The following is a 15,462-nucleotide window of genomic DNA, read 5'->3' as shown; positions in this document are numbered from 1 at the left end:
GCCGCGGCTCTCAAAGTCTCCACACGGCTGTGCTCAACAAATGTCCGTCCTGCAGGGCAGCAGTGGGAGCCGGAGACTGGGGATCAGGCCCCACCGGCTGCCTCGCAAAATGACCCAGCAGTGTGTCATGGAGGGAGAAATATGGGGTTTTAGGGTGCTAATCAAATAACGGACGACTGTCTGGAGAAAGTGCATTGCAGGCTTCTCTGGCCCTCCTGGCTGGATTGTAAATCTCCAAACGCAAACAACCTACCTAAGCAGCCACAAATTAAAATAAAAAAAAACCTCTGTATCCAATTTGGTCTCCAGAGTCACTGTGGATGAAATAATAACCGGATCCAATTTGGAAATATTTATCAACGCAGTCCACAGCCTCTGAATCGAAATACTCTGTAAGGCTTGGGTTCTTCTTCAATTTTCTATCTTTTTTGTATATTTGAATGCCAAATCTGCTCCCTTTTTTTCCAGGTTCGTTTATTACCAGACCAAATTTGCGCCTCATAATAAATGCTGGTTTCCTAATAAAAACAGAGGCAGATACTCTCCTGGAGCCAGTACAGCAAACATAATTGACTATCATAAATCTAGATCTAATCAAGGGTGCAATGCTACAAGGAAGCCCCACAACTACTGCAAAGTAAACTCACATCGTTTTTTTTAGATTAGCTCCTGTGTGTCTGTGTGTGTGTGTGTGTGTGTGTGTTTTTTTTTCAGTGATAGGATTAACCTCCAGCAGCATGCCCCTCTGACTAAACCTGGCCCCATTCGGAGAACATCAAGATCTTGTTTACAGGGCTTAATTTCAAAAGATGAACAGTGCTATCAACGACCAAACAGACGCACGCAAACACTGCTGAGGTACAGACACTGACACGAGTGATGTGCAAAAAGGATGTTGCTTTCACGTACACTCAGACCAGGGATAATACCCTGGCTTTAAGACAAACGCAAGCACAAGTGCACACACACAGACAGACACACACACACTTGACATTGACGTAAGAGATAACAATCGCAGACGTGGATATATAGAGGAAGGGAGATAGGAGGAAAACACAAGAGGGTGAATGCTATGCGAGTGAGCTTGGGAGAGAGCGAGCGAACAAGAGGAAAATACTGAGTGCACAAAAGATTACATTTCAATATCATAAAGTTGTGTGGAAAAGACAGAACAAATAGATGAACAAAGAAAGAGAGGAGAACAGACAGAAGGACGAAAGTCTGCCAGAGAGGATGAAAGACAGCTCACAGATCATCTGCTATTCATTGCTATTCACTTCCAATGTGGTACTTTCCTGTGGTTCAGCGAAGGGAGAAAATATTCTCATTGAAATGTTTACTCAAGTCTGTCGTATCTACAGGAACTGTTTATCTAGCTAAATCAGATGCAAATATCCAAAATAACACTTCCGGGACTAGGCAGCAGAGAGAGAAACATCTAGAACGTTCCTAACATGTAGAATGTCACAAAGCATGTTAGTTCTGTTCTTCCTACAAATTACAAGTGAATTACTAAAACAAGACATTACAAAGCGTCAGGTCCTTTTTCGGTTTGATAAAAACGCCAACGTTTTATGATAGACAAGAACGTCAGTCTGTCTGGGGTTCCTTTTACCCGCCTAGAGCATCAGACACCGAAAGATTTCAGCATTCAACCTCCATCCTGGCTGGCACCAGCTCCCTTTCAGCTACCTCGCTTCTCACCCACAGATCTTAAATCCCTCTCAGAAAATGTATTTGATTCAAACAAATGTTCAAAAGCCTAATACAAAGTTCCTCTGAGTTTCATCCATTTGATGTTTATGTGGGCCTGTTCCTCTCTTTGGGGGGAGCGTGCATCGGTATAGCAGAACTAAAGCTCTCTCCACAACTTGAGTGTTTGATCTGAGAAAATATTCAGGTCAGGCTGACACACTTTCGAATGCATGCATGACGAGCACGTGTTCACTCAGAGACCTACCGAAAACGAATAAGTCAGGACGTGAAAGAATATAACATCACAAGTGAATTCTAACTTCAGAGCTCTGACTACAACATCTATTCTCAACACCTGTGCGGCACTGAAGGCAACATCCACTGACCGTACAATATCTTCCTTATGGGTTCGGTTTGCTCATTTGAATGGCAAATTTAAGTTACTGTTTTGACTCGATATAATGCTGAAAAGACACTGTGGTGCAGGTTGTCAGTGGCAGCAATGTTAACAGTGATTCTAAGTACACATTGCTTACCATCGGCCTACCTAAAACAGAATGATCTTAATATTCTTATTTTAATATTGATTCACCAACACCAACACAATATGATCCTCGCTTCTTGCTCATTCTGCAAAGTACATGTAGTAGCCTAGTGATGGTGTCTTAGTTCAAGTAAAGTGTTATAGAATAATTAGATGGTGCAGCTTCTGTCCAATAGAATAATCTGTATTAAAGCCTTACACTTGCTACTCCAATAAGAATAAATTAAACATATGGGTTTGATGATTACAATCAGAAGGAGTGTTTTGTTTTTTGTTTTCTACTACCCACCTAAAATACCACATAATGTATTAAGAGACTCACCGAGGAGACGAGAGAGCAGGTTGCTTGTCACAGTATCTGAAGGACCGGACACAGAAATTTAAACGCGTCGCTTACAGAACACTGCGTGCATAGCCGGAACCGACTAATAGGTTTTTGTTTTACTTGAGAAGTGTTTTGAAGAAGTAGGGGATTCACTAGCAACTAGCAGCAAGTTTGAAAACATCAAATAATGATAGTTACGTCATCCATGCGGTCTACATTCTACCGCCTCACGTCTAGTCAGCTTAAAAAATATTTCTGCTCTCATTTGTCCTGTTTTATGAGATTGAAGAAAATAGGTTTTAAAAAGACAAGTACCAAAACGTATTGAGCTAACTGTAGGTGAATGTTGCTGTAAGTTATCCTGCAAATAAACCTGCGTAGGTTAAGTGATTCTGACAAGGTCTCATTGTATCCAGGTGCGAATTTTACGGGAGCTCGGTTAAATATCAGAAAATGACTTACTCTCAGTAACTTTTTTGGAACAATACTTTTTCTGTGGTAATAACTTCTGCAGTCCTCAAAGTAGTCCAATTCGACCGTGTTCTTAAATTAAAGATGAATTTAATGCAGAAGAACAGTTTATTTCCTAGTAACGCAGTAGTTACAATAGCTGCTAGGTAAAGCTTTGCACAATATCAGTATGCTAGCCTTAACCACATGAAACAACTTTTTGCTGTTGCCTACTTATTTTGACTCCTTTCTTAGATAGAGAGGACGTCACTGAGTACAACACTCAATCCCTATACCCACACAGAGTCTAAAGGTGTTTAACAGGCAAGTCTTTGTCAACATCATAAAGTGCTGTGCTATGGCAGGCTTTGCATTGTAGCAGACGTAATGTATTCACATCGAACCGGATCAAGAAGGCATTATGACTCGTTTAGGGTTAAATCAGGTGTGTTTGAACCATCACTTGGGTTGCACTCCACAAAGCAAGAACCTTGAAATATTGTATAGTTATCCCTCCCTCTCCCTTAAGCTTCACAAGTCCTAACAGTGACAGTCCAGTTGGCCTACCTTTAGTTATTTGTATACTTTTGAGTTATTACGACTCAGGGGCGGCTGCAACTCCACTCATAGGAGAACCTAAAATGTTGACCTGGATTATGTCAAGCCAACACATTCCAAATAGTGTCACTCAGTCCGAGTGGCTGGTCTCATAATAATGTTTTTGACAAGGTACTCTGTCGTTGGAATGGTGCTTGACAAACAATGTTGAGTGGCAGGTTAGCTACAAACACATAAGTGCACGGTTTACCAACTCACCTGCAGACATTCTGACATCAATGAACGCTGAGACGTTGGTTTGCAACGAACTGTCAAAAGATGCACCTACCTATTCTATATTTAAATAGGATTTCATTGCTGGGTAATTTGTATTGGTGAACCACAGCTGAAAGCACTCATTTTGAATCCCCCACATACAAAATGTGTCATCACAACCACATAATTCACAGAAAGACTCACTGGAAAAAAAGTGACTATTCTGTAGTCAAAAACGAATTAAAGAATAAAAAGAAATGCATATCTCACCTGTTGTTTCACACTTGTAGCTGTACAAGGTTGGCCGTAGACTACTTGTGTTGTTGTCCTCTCCTTGTGATCCTTGACAATGTTTCCAAACGTGTGTATTTGCGCACTAACAAAGGTGTGTACACCAGCCAGCAGTCATACTACAGTAGAAGCTGTGCCCGTGAATTCCCTATTGGCTGTTGAGCTAGTTGTAACCTGACACCAGCACTGATAGTCTTATCTCTATTACCGTCTAACTCACACTCACCGTTCGAGGGGGGACAAGTTTTGCTTACAGCAGGGGAATTGTTGAAAGTGACACATGTCCTGCAGGATCTTAAAAAAAACAAAAAAAAACGTACAAATGCATGAAATCTCTTCACACTTCACCCACAATTTCCTGCATGATCTTAATTTAAAATGCACATGTTTTCTTTATCAGGCATATCCTGGGCCAATCCTCCAGGGAGAAGGTATCTCATTATGTTTCCTCACCATAACAATCACAGACCAGATGTCCAGTGTGAAATTCCCATCTAGCCTCAGCTTCCTGGATGACTGTTATTGTGCAGGTTCTCTCCAGGCAGTGCCCCCCCTCCTCTTTGCCACATTTTGTCACATTGTCACTTGCAGATTGAGCAGTGTGTTCCAATGCAAAGCCCACATCATGTTTGATGTTTCAAAATGGATGGTCATGTCCTTAACAGGCTCAAAGGTTGACAAATGCTAATCTCGTGGAATCAAATGGAATGCGTAAAACCAATCAGAGTACAGAGATTATTAACCTCCTGCACAGCAGCCTCGGGCATGTGCAGGTACTTGCCAGCAGCCTCCAGCAGTACCCCACCATCTCCTCTCCACGAACCAGACTGAGGTCAAATCCCAATACTCTGTCTTACCCCTACCCCTTACCCCTACCCCTTACCCCTACCCCTTACCCCTACCCCTTAGTTTACCCCAGTGGCGTTGTTAGAGATAAAATTGTACTGGGGCACAGGCCCCTATTCATATCCCTTTTTTTCTTCCAAGCGTGTTGCGCACAAAACAATACTAGGCTATAAAACTCCCCTTGCTTAACCCACTATACAACAGTTAAGGGACGCAAGTTTGATATGAGCAATTTTTTTTTGCTTCATGTAATATTGTTTTATGTTTTAGTAAAATAAGATGATCGGTAGGCCTATCATTTAGAAACTTTCTTTAGTTTTGTAATGTTTTCTTAGCCTACCTCAATTCTGATTTGTGTGCCGAGTCCGACACCTGGACTTCTGTGTGCGTGCTGCAGTGGCTATTTGGCAAGCTCAGAAGAGCAGGCATAGGTTCGTGTTTTCTGTTAAACTGCTTTGATTTTACAAACGTTGATTGGGATACTGCGTTTTTTTTAACGGGATTATCAACCTAAATTAATGCACTGACTAATAAAGTAAATTGTTAAAACTCAAACTTTTGATTTTACTGGGGCACAACAAATGTATACTGTGGCACGTGCCCCAGTAAAAAGGGTCTTGAAATGAGACACCGCTTGGGTGCGGTCACGTATATCGATGTCTCCAAAGCAAGTAGTGTTATGCACTGATATCAATTTTTTTTTGCTGCTAATGGAGTTTAGTTAAAACTGTAGACATGCATGGAGTCCATTCAAGGCTAGTCAGAAAAATGTGTGACAGTTGTGCAAATCAGCAATGTAACGTTAGCGTAGCAAACTAGCTCTTTTTAACAACTTTTCAATTAAGAACTTGGTTGCAAATAAATATGTACAGGACTGCGAGAGCACAAAACAATACTGTCGTAATTTTCAACTCAATTATTTAAGCCGAAAATATTACATTTATGGGACTCTGGGTGATCTGGCCGCCATTGTTGCCTGTTGCGCAGTATTCACATGCCTCTTGGTTTCAAATAGCTACCGAAAACACTTGTTGCATGTATCCCTCCCCCTTAGCCCTACCCCTCAATCAAAACGAGTATTGGGACAGCCCTTACTTTCACGTGAACGAGCAAAACTAAGGGGTAGTAGGGGTAAGGGGTAAGACAGCGAATTGGGATTGGGCCTGAGTCCCCGTCCCTCAGCTGCTGAGATGCCTGGTGCTCCCTCCCTCCGATGGCCCGATTCAGGGTCCAGAGAGACTGTGTTGGTCCTCACCTCTTTCTCCATCCAGGAGGCCTGTGACCTCAGCCAGGATGTGTGTTCATGGGGGTCGGGCACTCTACCACCTCACCACCCCCGTGTCGACCCCAACCAGTGATGAAGAAAGTGTTTTGTCCATGTCTTCACTAAGTGACTAAGTTTGGTTGAGTTCTGGATTTTAATAAGTATTATCAATCTGCAGATTGGGGGATAAAACCAGACCTCTGACAATAAATGACTACACAACACCAGGCTTAGGTCTCGATCATCTCTCTCTCTCTCCCCTCTGAAGGCCGGTGAACCATCTTTCATAGGGCACAAGAATGTAAACATAGATAGTGACATTCAGGCATTAATGACGTTACAAGTCTGACACATAGACACAATCTCCTCTTACTAATAGCAAGCTTACATGAGAACATACTAACTAGTATCCAATGACCAGTTCTATTGATTAGTGAATACTGTAAGCACACAGGAAATCCCAATTTCTTCCACACCAGAAATCTGTCAGCCAGGTAATGATCATCAGCTTCTGCATATTGCCAGTGATGGTTTGGAGAGGTGAGACTGTGACCCTGAGTGTGACCTCAGTGGTGATGGTTGTATCTCACCTCATACAGTAAGTGTGGCTGATTGTCTTTAGAATCATGCTCTGAGGTGGGATAAAGCAGGACTTGTTGCAAAGTGACACTAAAATGAATCATCACTCTGCACTAAGCCCATGGGTGCAGGTGCCTAACATGTTTGCACAACTGCCCCACAACCAGATGTGCCGTGTCCCAGTCCTTTCTGGTCTTTGATTAATGTCTCAACAGAGAATTTACGTCACTCACCTGTATGGTGAGTCAGACTAATCTCCAAATCCAAAGGCTTTTTTTGTTGTCTCAGGGTGTCAGTTGGATGGTTCGTGTAGCGAACAGTTGGAACACCCACCCACAAACGCACACACAGACACACTCAAACTCTGATTCATTGTTCGTTGGAGCTAGGGGAGAGTCAACGGCTGCTCGGAACAGTGTAACTGCTCCGCCCATGACACCCGTAGCTGGAAGGGTTCTCCTGCCCCGAGGTGACAAGCTGTCCCAGGCAACGGCTCCACGAGCTGCCTAGCTGGAGGAGGCACTGCAGGTTCTTCTGGGTCGACTGATACACCCTGATAAATCTGGACTTTGTTTACCCAGCTGCACCTTAATCCACATAGTCAAACGCTCTTCATTAAGGTTGGTCTGGAAGAAGCCTAACAAATTCAATATCGACAGGAGTGAGGAGTCCTTTGCCAACGAAATGACTCATTTATGTGTCAGTGCAATGTGTCGTCTGACTTGAGAAATGACTATTTCGTGGTCATTTCTTGCATGAAGCACTGTATCTTTGTCCATAATCTAAGCCTAGCCTAGGGGTGCAGGCATGATTGCTCTCGTCAGTCAACCAAATACAGTGCCCACGTCCATCAAGGGCTCCAAATTAATTAACTTGTCATCTTCACTTGATCACATTTCTCAGTATGCATCAATTTCAGGGCAAAAAAGACTTCCAACAACTGCCTGTTCTCTGTAGTGTCTGTTTAGTGTTTTGCTGCTGTGCGAATGGGTAGAGGCAGCATTTCTCATTTATCAAACCAACAGACTGTAATGATCACAAGAATAATGGGTAATCTAATGTGGCTTGTGCATTTTGATCCGTTCAATTAGAGGCACTGTCAAGCGTGTGCAGTCCTCACATCCGTGTGTTATTCTCGAAACTCTGAAGACAACTCTGCTGAAATGTTGATTTGTTGACGAAACCTCAAAGAAGGGAGTGTAAAGCGTGTATCATCAACACACCATTTGTCTCTGTGTATGACAGCCCTACACATTCAGAACAAAGAGGCCCACAGCCAGACCCTGCCTGGACAACGGGAGATCCCTACTACCACGGACTGTAACTGCCAGGGGTTTCAATCACACTGCACCGACACTCTGGAACGGAGACAACACCTCTGAGGAATTCTGGGTCAAAGTTCAGAACAGCTGAGCTGAGGACCAGGTGTGAAGTCGTCCTCATGGGTATGTCCAAGAACCATGTCACCCTCCAGGGAGTCGATAAGGGCTGCGTTCTGAAGTTCTCAATTCGCCGTCCAGGCGCTCGGCACACGATTGGAATCCCGTACAACTATTTAGAAAAATCAGGACGTTAGTTTACACAGGGAGGTTGCAATGTTGGGGAGACTACAGTGTTGTAGTGATTCTCCAACAAATTGTTTGATTGTCTCTGATAATGAGAGAAGCTTTCCTCTTGGTGGTAAGTGGCTCGTTCAGGTGCTGGAAATCAAGTTCAAATATTTTATTTGTCAGGTACACAGAACAACACAAGGTCAGAGTGGGCACTGAAATTCTTAAGACAAGACAACGCAAGCACCTGGCATAACATAACATATAAGTACACAGAACATAATTTACATCTACGCTGAACTTAAATAAGTGAAACTTCCTAAATATACAGATAGTATTAGTAATACATAATTCACGGTGGCCAGGTTCCGCTCAGTAGTGTCCTTTCTCATTTCTATTGACAGGCTCAAGCACAAACCAGAGAATAGCCTGTACTAACAACAAGTCACCCAAGACAAATGTTTTACTGACAGGCTCAAACATGAACCAAGGAATGGCCATCCATTTACTCTTTGCTGCAGCAAGCAATCTCAAGGCAGATGTTCTAGTCTTGCCCTTTGAAGTGATGTCACTTATTATGAGCTTGCCAATCAAAATCGCAGAATTGGAACAATTATTGGATTAAAATAATAATTAGCTTGACATTTTACATCCAGTATATTTCTAAAATGGTTCTATTTTATAATTGAGCCTGAAATATCTTGTGGGACATTGTCACTCTGTAGAGACATTGTCAGAGCAGGGTTTTTGTATGTGTCCACTCTGGCGTGGTGAGGATCCACCACAGGCTACAGGTCACAGAGGCGGGTGCTATCCTCCAGGTACTGTATGCCTGGCTTCCCCATGCCCTGGACACACTCCCCAGCAACCACACATCCGTCTGCAGCCTGAGTGGCCAAAAATAACAGCAGACGCAGACAACGACCTCCTCCCTCCGCAGGGGACCACCGTGAACGCCACTGCCTGTGGCTGGAGCCAGACGTCTCTCCCCAGGCTCCCTGACCGGGAGGGCTCCTGTCTGGGCCTCGCTACACCAACCAGCTGGAGCAGGACTTGAAGGCCAGCCAGGGGGTCACAGCGCATGCCTGCTCGTGGCCCCCGGGAGAAACCGATCCACGATTGCCTCTCTGTGTTCAAAACCACCATTTACAAATGACATTGAATTCATTCAGCAGATGCTTGTATCCAAAGCCACATGGAAGTGGTGCATGTGGTAAGTACAGCAGACAGTCCAGGGACCAGAAGTGCACAGTTCTAACGGTATTTCAGTGGTCAGAGTAGAGGAACGATCTGGATTTCCTTTCTACCAGACATGGTGCAACAATAACATCGTCCCAACTGGGTCCCAGTCTACGCTACCATCTGCGAGGCTGCCCGGTGTGCCAGTCAGGGCAGCCAGAGGGTGGAGCTCTGCTTCTGCAGGCCCACACAGACCCATGCCAAGCAGCACGGGTCACCTTATAGGGGTCTTGAAGGAATAGCGCCACCTGCCGTCAGCAACCAGGCCTGCGCGGTTCACCAAGAAACACGGGTGCGCTTTATAATGCCCACAGTGACAGGTAAATGCAAACATTGTACTCTTTAATTCAATGTTTTTACTTGGTCTCGATTCCTTTCATGTGTTACACGGTGACGTCGGGGACCTCACCTCCTACACGCGCCCGCAAACCCCTCCACCACAGGTTTTCTTGACAACAACACTGGATTAGTCCTCAATCCGACTTGTTTATACATGTATAACAAGCCAACAGATGTTTGCATCAAACTTAATATGCAGCGTAAATGCGTAAACGGTTGACGTGCTACTTAGCGCTAACATGTTTTGCATTCTCATCCCTTCAATGCTTTTGTCTAACAGAAGAACATGCCCCCTTACCCCCCCTCCCTTACCTTCCCTTCCCCCCTCCCCCCCCCCCCCCCCCCCCCCCCCCCACACACAGGTTTTTCTGGTCTGATGAAGCCTACGCCGGCTCTGTGTTTGTGAGCCGCACACCCGCCAGGCCCTGGGTCACACTGCCTCCTGTGGCCCGACTTGTACTGCAGCACCAAGACCTGGGATGAGGTCTCGAGTAGCATGCCTGTACAAAGGCCGTCTCTATCGTTCTAATCACCACCCTGTAGAGTGAATCGCTGGTCCACTCTACTTGTGGCAGCTTACAAGTATGTGCGTGCAGAACCCTGGGCTGATTCCCATAGAGTTTCATGTGGCGCCACACAATGGCGGATGCCTGTTCGGCATGTTCTGGTCATGGACAATGTACTGGTGAAGATGAACAGCAAGACCGTAGAGAGTAATGACGAATGATATGGGCTGACATGATGTGGTGCCATTTTGTTTGGTGTGATTAACTGTAACCTTCAATTATTATCTGACTTATTTGTTTTTCAGCCAGAGTATAAAATGCTGTGTTTGGAAACATGACTGATTTTAAAGAAGTCCATGCCCTTTGAAATTGAAAAAGCTGTACACACACTGAATTGTAATCTCATATGCTTGTTGTTGATGTGGGAGTGTTGAGTGCGGTGTTGGCTCCCCCTGCAGGAGTGTTGAAGAAGAGCAGGCCTCACCAGCCGAGCTCCTCTGTACTGGTCCATTCTGCCAGCCGACCTTCTCATATCCTTACAGAACCTCGGCTTCATTCTCAGGCTCTCCACAAGCACAACACTCGTCCTCCGTCTCTCTGTGGAAAATGCCCCACCTGTGGCCAGTTGGGGACCCAGAGCCCTGACCCTGCTGCTGACGGCCTTGCGGCGGCCGATTCTCCGAAGCCCCCAGCCCAGAGCAGTCTGGGAGTGAAGGACCATCGGAGACTCGCGGTGTGAGGGGGGCTGCCTCTGGGGGACAGCTCCTCCCGGCAACCAGGCTTCTATTCTGGCCCAGAGGCCCGAGGGAGGATCCTAGAGGTTAATGGGCCATTCCCAGCCTGTCATGGTCAAGTGGAGCCAGCAGCCATGTTCAGGATCTGTGTCAGTGACCTGTGTCAGAAGGGAGCGCTCCGGTCCGCCCTCGGTGACTCCCTGGTTGAGTGCACTGCTGTCTGCCGGCTAGAGAGGATTGCTGTTCATGCCTGGAGGATCCTGGGCTTCTGCCTCGAGTCTGAATGTGCTTCCAGCACTTTGTTATACTAGCGAAAACAAATTGACTTTCCCCTGGAATTGTAGCTGCGATGTTTGCGGGTTCGGCATCATTGCGTGCTAAATGAAATATGGAGGGCTTGATGAAGCCCACGCTTGCACATTATTAACATTTCATTGTGTTTGGCTGGTTGATATTGATCACATATCAAGGAAATTCTACTGAGATTAGGGCCTGCTTGCATTCAAATTCATATCCTGGTCTCCAGATGCCATTTTTTACAGTCAAGTTATTTGTTTTTCTCCTTTGCAAGCTACTGCTTTGATAACATATGAAAGATTTAGAATGAATATGGCAGACCTCGTGGGTAAACAGTGGTTGTTATTCAGGTCTCTTCCTCTGGGTTGCTGTTGAGCCACTAGATGGTAGTAATGCATCATTGACCAACCCTAACTCTGTGAGCCAAGTACAACTGTCTTCCACCAGCAGAATGTGAGGGCTGAGCATGTTTTGTTTTTCTCTATATTCCTCCACAGAATAGGCCCGTCCATCTGGCTGCACTCCAAGCTGTCTGGACAGCTTCCAGATATGAGCAGAGCTGACCCCCAGCCCCTTGGGATGGCTGACTCTGTGACCCTGATCGTGGGCTCAATGGCGCCCTCTGTGTTCAGCCCAAGGACTGCAGCTGCTACTACAGGGGACAGTGTCCGAGAATGGGATAGGTCCACCCAGGGGCGTTGTTAGACCCTTTTTACCTGGGCACGTGCCCCTGTATAACTCTGCTGTGCCCCAGTGAAATCTAAGGTTTGAGTTTTAACAATTTACTTTAGTAATCAATGCATACATTTAGATTGATACTCCCGGAAAAAAATTACCGATGCATGCAGAATTCCGTTTCAGCACAGTCTTCTGAGCTTGCCAAATAACCACTGCAGCACGCACACAAAAGTCCAGATGTCGGACTCGGCACACAAGTCAGAATTGAAACACTAAAAAAACATTACAAAGCTGAAGAAAGTTTCTAAATGATAGGCCTACCGATGATCTTATTTTGACTAAAACATAAAAACAATATTACATGAAGCTCAAAAAACTGGATGTGTGCTCAAATGAATGCAAACAAAATGTGCGCACTGGCATTAACTATTGATGTCCCTGCCAAAGCTGATATCAAACTGGCGACCCGGAACTATGTATAGTGGGGTTAAGCAAGGGGAGTTCTATAGCCTAGAAGTGCATTGTGCGCAACAAGCTTGAAAGAATGAAAGGGATATGAACAGGGGCCTGTGCCCCAGTGTAGTTTCATGTCTAACAACACCCCTGGGTCCACCTGCAAGCAGTCAGAGCAAAGCTAGGAATCCCACAAATGTACATGCAGGAGCGTGTGTCGTGTGGATGGGTGCAGCAGGGATGCTGTGCTCAGCTCAAGAAGGCCCACTGCTCCATGCCTGGAGGAGGCCAGGCTGGGGTGAGCCCGGGCCAGGAGACATGATGCCAGGCCAGGGAAAGAGAGGCCAGGTGCTGTATGACATGCAGCTGTCCTATGGGGATTTGTGTCACATGCAGGGGTCACAGTTAATCCCTGAATAAATGATGTTGACTGTGGAAATTCCGTGTTTAAAGAACATATTTGAGATGTGGCAATATTGGATAAGGATCAATATGCACAAGGAAACAAATGTGTTGCCTCACCAGAACCCAAACCGTAACCGAATGATTCAAGTGGTTGCTGGGAAATGTTGATTTAATCAATTCGGCATTGTCATTTCAATATTTGCCTTTCATTTATGCATTCAAGTATTAAAGTTGACTTGACAGTGTCACTTGACACATTGTTTTGACAAGGTGTTTTAACGTAATTTTATTGACCCAAGTTGTGTTTTCTGCCCACTCATCAATCATCTCAGGCTGGATGTCAACTCATGTCACTGACTATGCCCAGACGTTTGGGTTAGATGTGTGAGGGGGAATGCTAGTGTTCACTGTTGGATATTGAATGACTGCTTCACAGCTCAGTTATCCATATCTGCCATTGAGAACGCCTCTAAACGACATTTAATCTAAGCATGAAGAATGCTTATTGGAAATCATTACCCTTTTTCCCTCATTGCTTCTCTATAAATAAGAAATCAGATGTTTCAAAACTCCTGCAAAATAGCGTATTGGCATTGTTTTCCTGTGGCACAAAATTGACCTCGAAATGATTACCTCTTCTGGGGCATAAACAAGGAAAGAAAACTAACTGTTCTATGATTGGTTATACATACGGTCCATGGACACAAACACAAACCAATATCAAATCAAATCAAATGCATTTGTATAGCCCTTTTTACACGCAAGCATGTCACAGAGGGCTTCACATACGCCCATAGAACTGCCCCTCAACCAACCTAAACCCTCAAGGAAGACAAGGAAAAACTCCCAGAAAAACTCCCAACAGGAGAAAAAATTGAAGAAACCTTGGAAGGAGCAATTCAGAGAGGGATCCCCTCCTCCAGAGACGGTTGGTGAAAGAGAGGAGCAGAACACAGGCTAAACATAGTCATACAGTGTCAATGGGTTTTGAAACACCAAAATCCATTGTTCAACTTTATAGATGTAGGACAGGACCGGGAGACTCCCTGTTGGCCGTCATGGAGACTGGTTTACGGTTGACGACCAGGTCCAGCATTGGCCGACAGACGACCAGGCAGGTGCTGACAGCTCAGCTCCCAATTTACACACATGCTTACTTTTAACAATCGTACAATTTACTAAACAAGAACGTTTAACCTCATTTTAAATGTCGAAACAGTATCAACCTCCTTAATTGAGACAGGTAATAGTATGTCGGAACCTTGTAAACTTGAGTCAGTCTTATTGACACTAAATGGTCACAGTCTTTTGACAAAATACAGACTCCAACAGACTTACGAATGACTTTGAAAACATTCAAACTGGTAAAAAACAAAACAAGATGGTGGGCATACAGTATTACAGTAGTAGGATCCACCAAACCCATATGGACCCTGGGCCCTCCTGGTGTCCCTATGTGACCTCCCACCAAGGTCTCTGGGAGAGCCCCTCCTCCAGGAAGTTTAGTGAAGTGCATATGCTCCCGCCAGGAGGGCTCTGCAGAGGACCCTGACCTGGAGCTGTACTCAAGGAAGAGAATCATCTGGAAATCAGAGTGCCCAGTGAGATCAGAGGTCACTCCAGAAGAACCCTCCGGAGGAGTTTGTGCTGTGGGTTGAAGCTGGTGTTCTGTGGTGACAGTCCAACTTCCAATCTGGCACACAAGCAAGCTATGCTTTCTCTGTGACGACCACAGTCCCTTGCCCTCGGATGAGACAGTTGGTCTCCAGGCTCTTCGGTGACTTCCCTGGATGTGCTTCTGTTTGGCACAGGTTGAGGACCATGAGCATGGGAGGTATTGTCTACCTGTAGTCAGTGCTGCTATTGAATTCTGTCATCTTTCCAGTTGTGGATTAGATGTTTCATGCCTTCATTGAGTAAAAAAAGAACAAAAAACGTTCTTCCATGTGTGCTCATTCACACTCCCAATGCACTGTGCTTCCCCTTCCGTAATCTCATTATATATTGACAATAGACGTATCCTAATCCCTTCGCAGTTCAACACAATGATCAACCCCTGCTCTACTTGAATAAGCAATCATGTCCGGCTAACCTAGTTTACATTACAGCAATGCAAAGAAAAGGCACACCCTGTTTCCAAAGTGTTAAACCATTGAGAAACACTCATATATACACAGTTGTATTCTGACTGGGTCTTACCTAGGAAAATCCTGTTGGCCATTTTTCAGTTCCAATGTGAACTCCTCTTCACCAAATGATGTCCGGCTGCATCAATATTTGACCTTTCAATCATGTTGGTTTAGATATGGCATCTTGGACACTATCAAACAATTAATATTGGTCCAATAGCTCTCTCTGTGCCACCTAGAACAGAGGCTTTACACCAACACCGTAAGTTGGTTGGGGCCCAAATCAAACATCAATTTCACTGTACTGGTTTATCATTATCATTCA

At 44.9% G+C, this 15,462-nt stretch overlaps 1 protein-coding gene across 1 annotated transcript in view; it reads right to left on the bottom strand.

The window, feature by feature from the left end:
- si:dkey-262k9.2 overlaps positions 1–4,232 on the bottom strand; it is a 13,037-nt gene extending 8,805 nt beyond the window's left edge. The window contains exon 1 of the mRNA XM_047042538.1: positions 4,098–4,232. The gene's annotated coding sequence lies outside the window, so the exon portion shown is untranslated. The remainder of the gene's footprint in view (positions 1–4,097) is intronic.
- Between the last annotated feature and the right edge of the window lie 11,230 nt (positions 4,233–15,462).

The sequence above is a fragment of the Hypomesus transpacificus genome, chromosome 2, assembly GCF_021917145.1.
Source record: "Hypomesus transpacificus isolate Combined female chromosome 2, fHypTra1, whole genome shotgun sequence".
NCBI classification, from domain to species: Eukaryota; Metazoa; Chordata; class Actinopteri; order Osmeriformes; family Osmeridae; genus Hypomesus; species Hypomesus transpacificus.
This window is presented reverse-complemented; position numbering and strand designations above follow the sequence as displayed.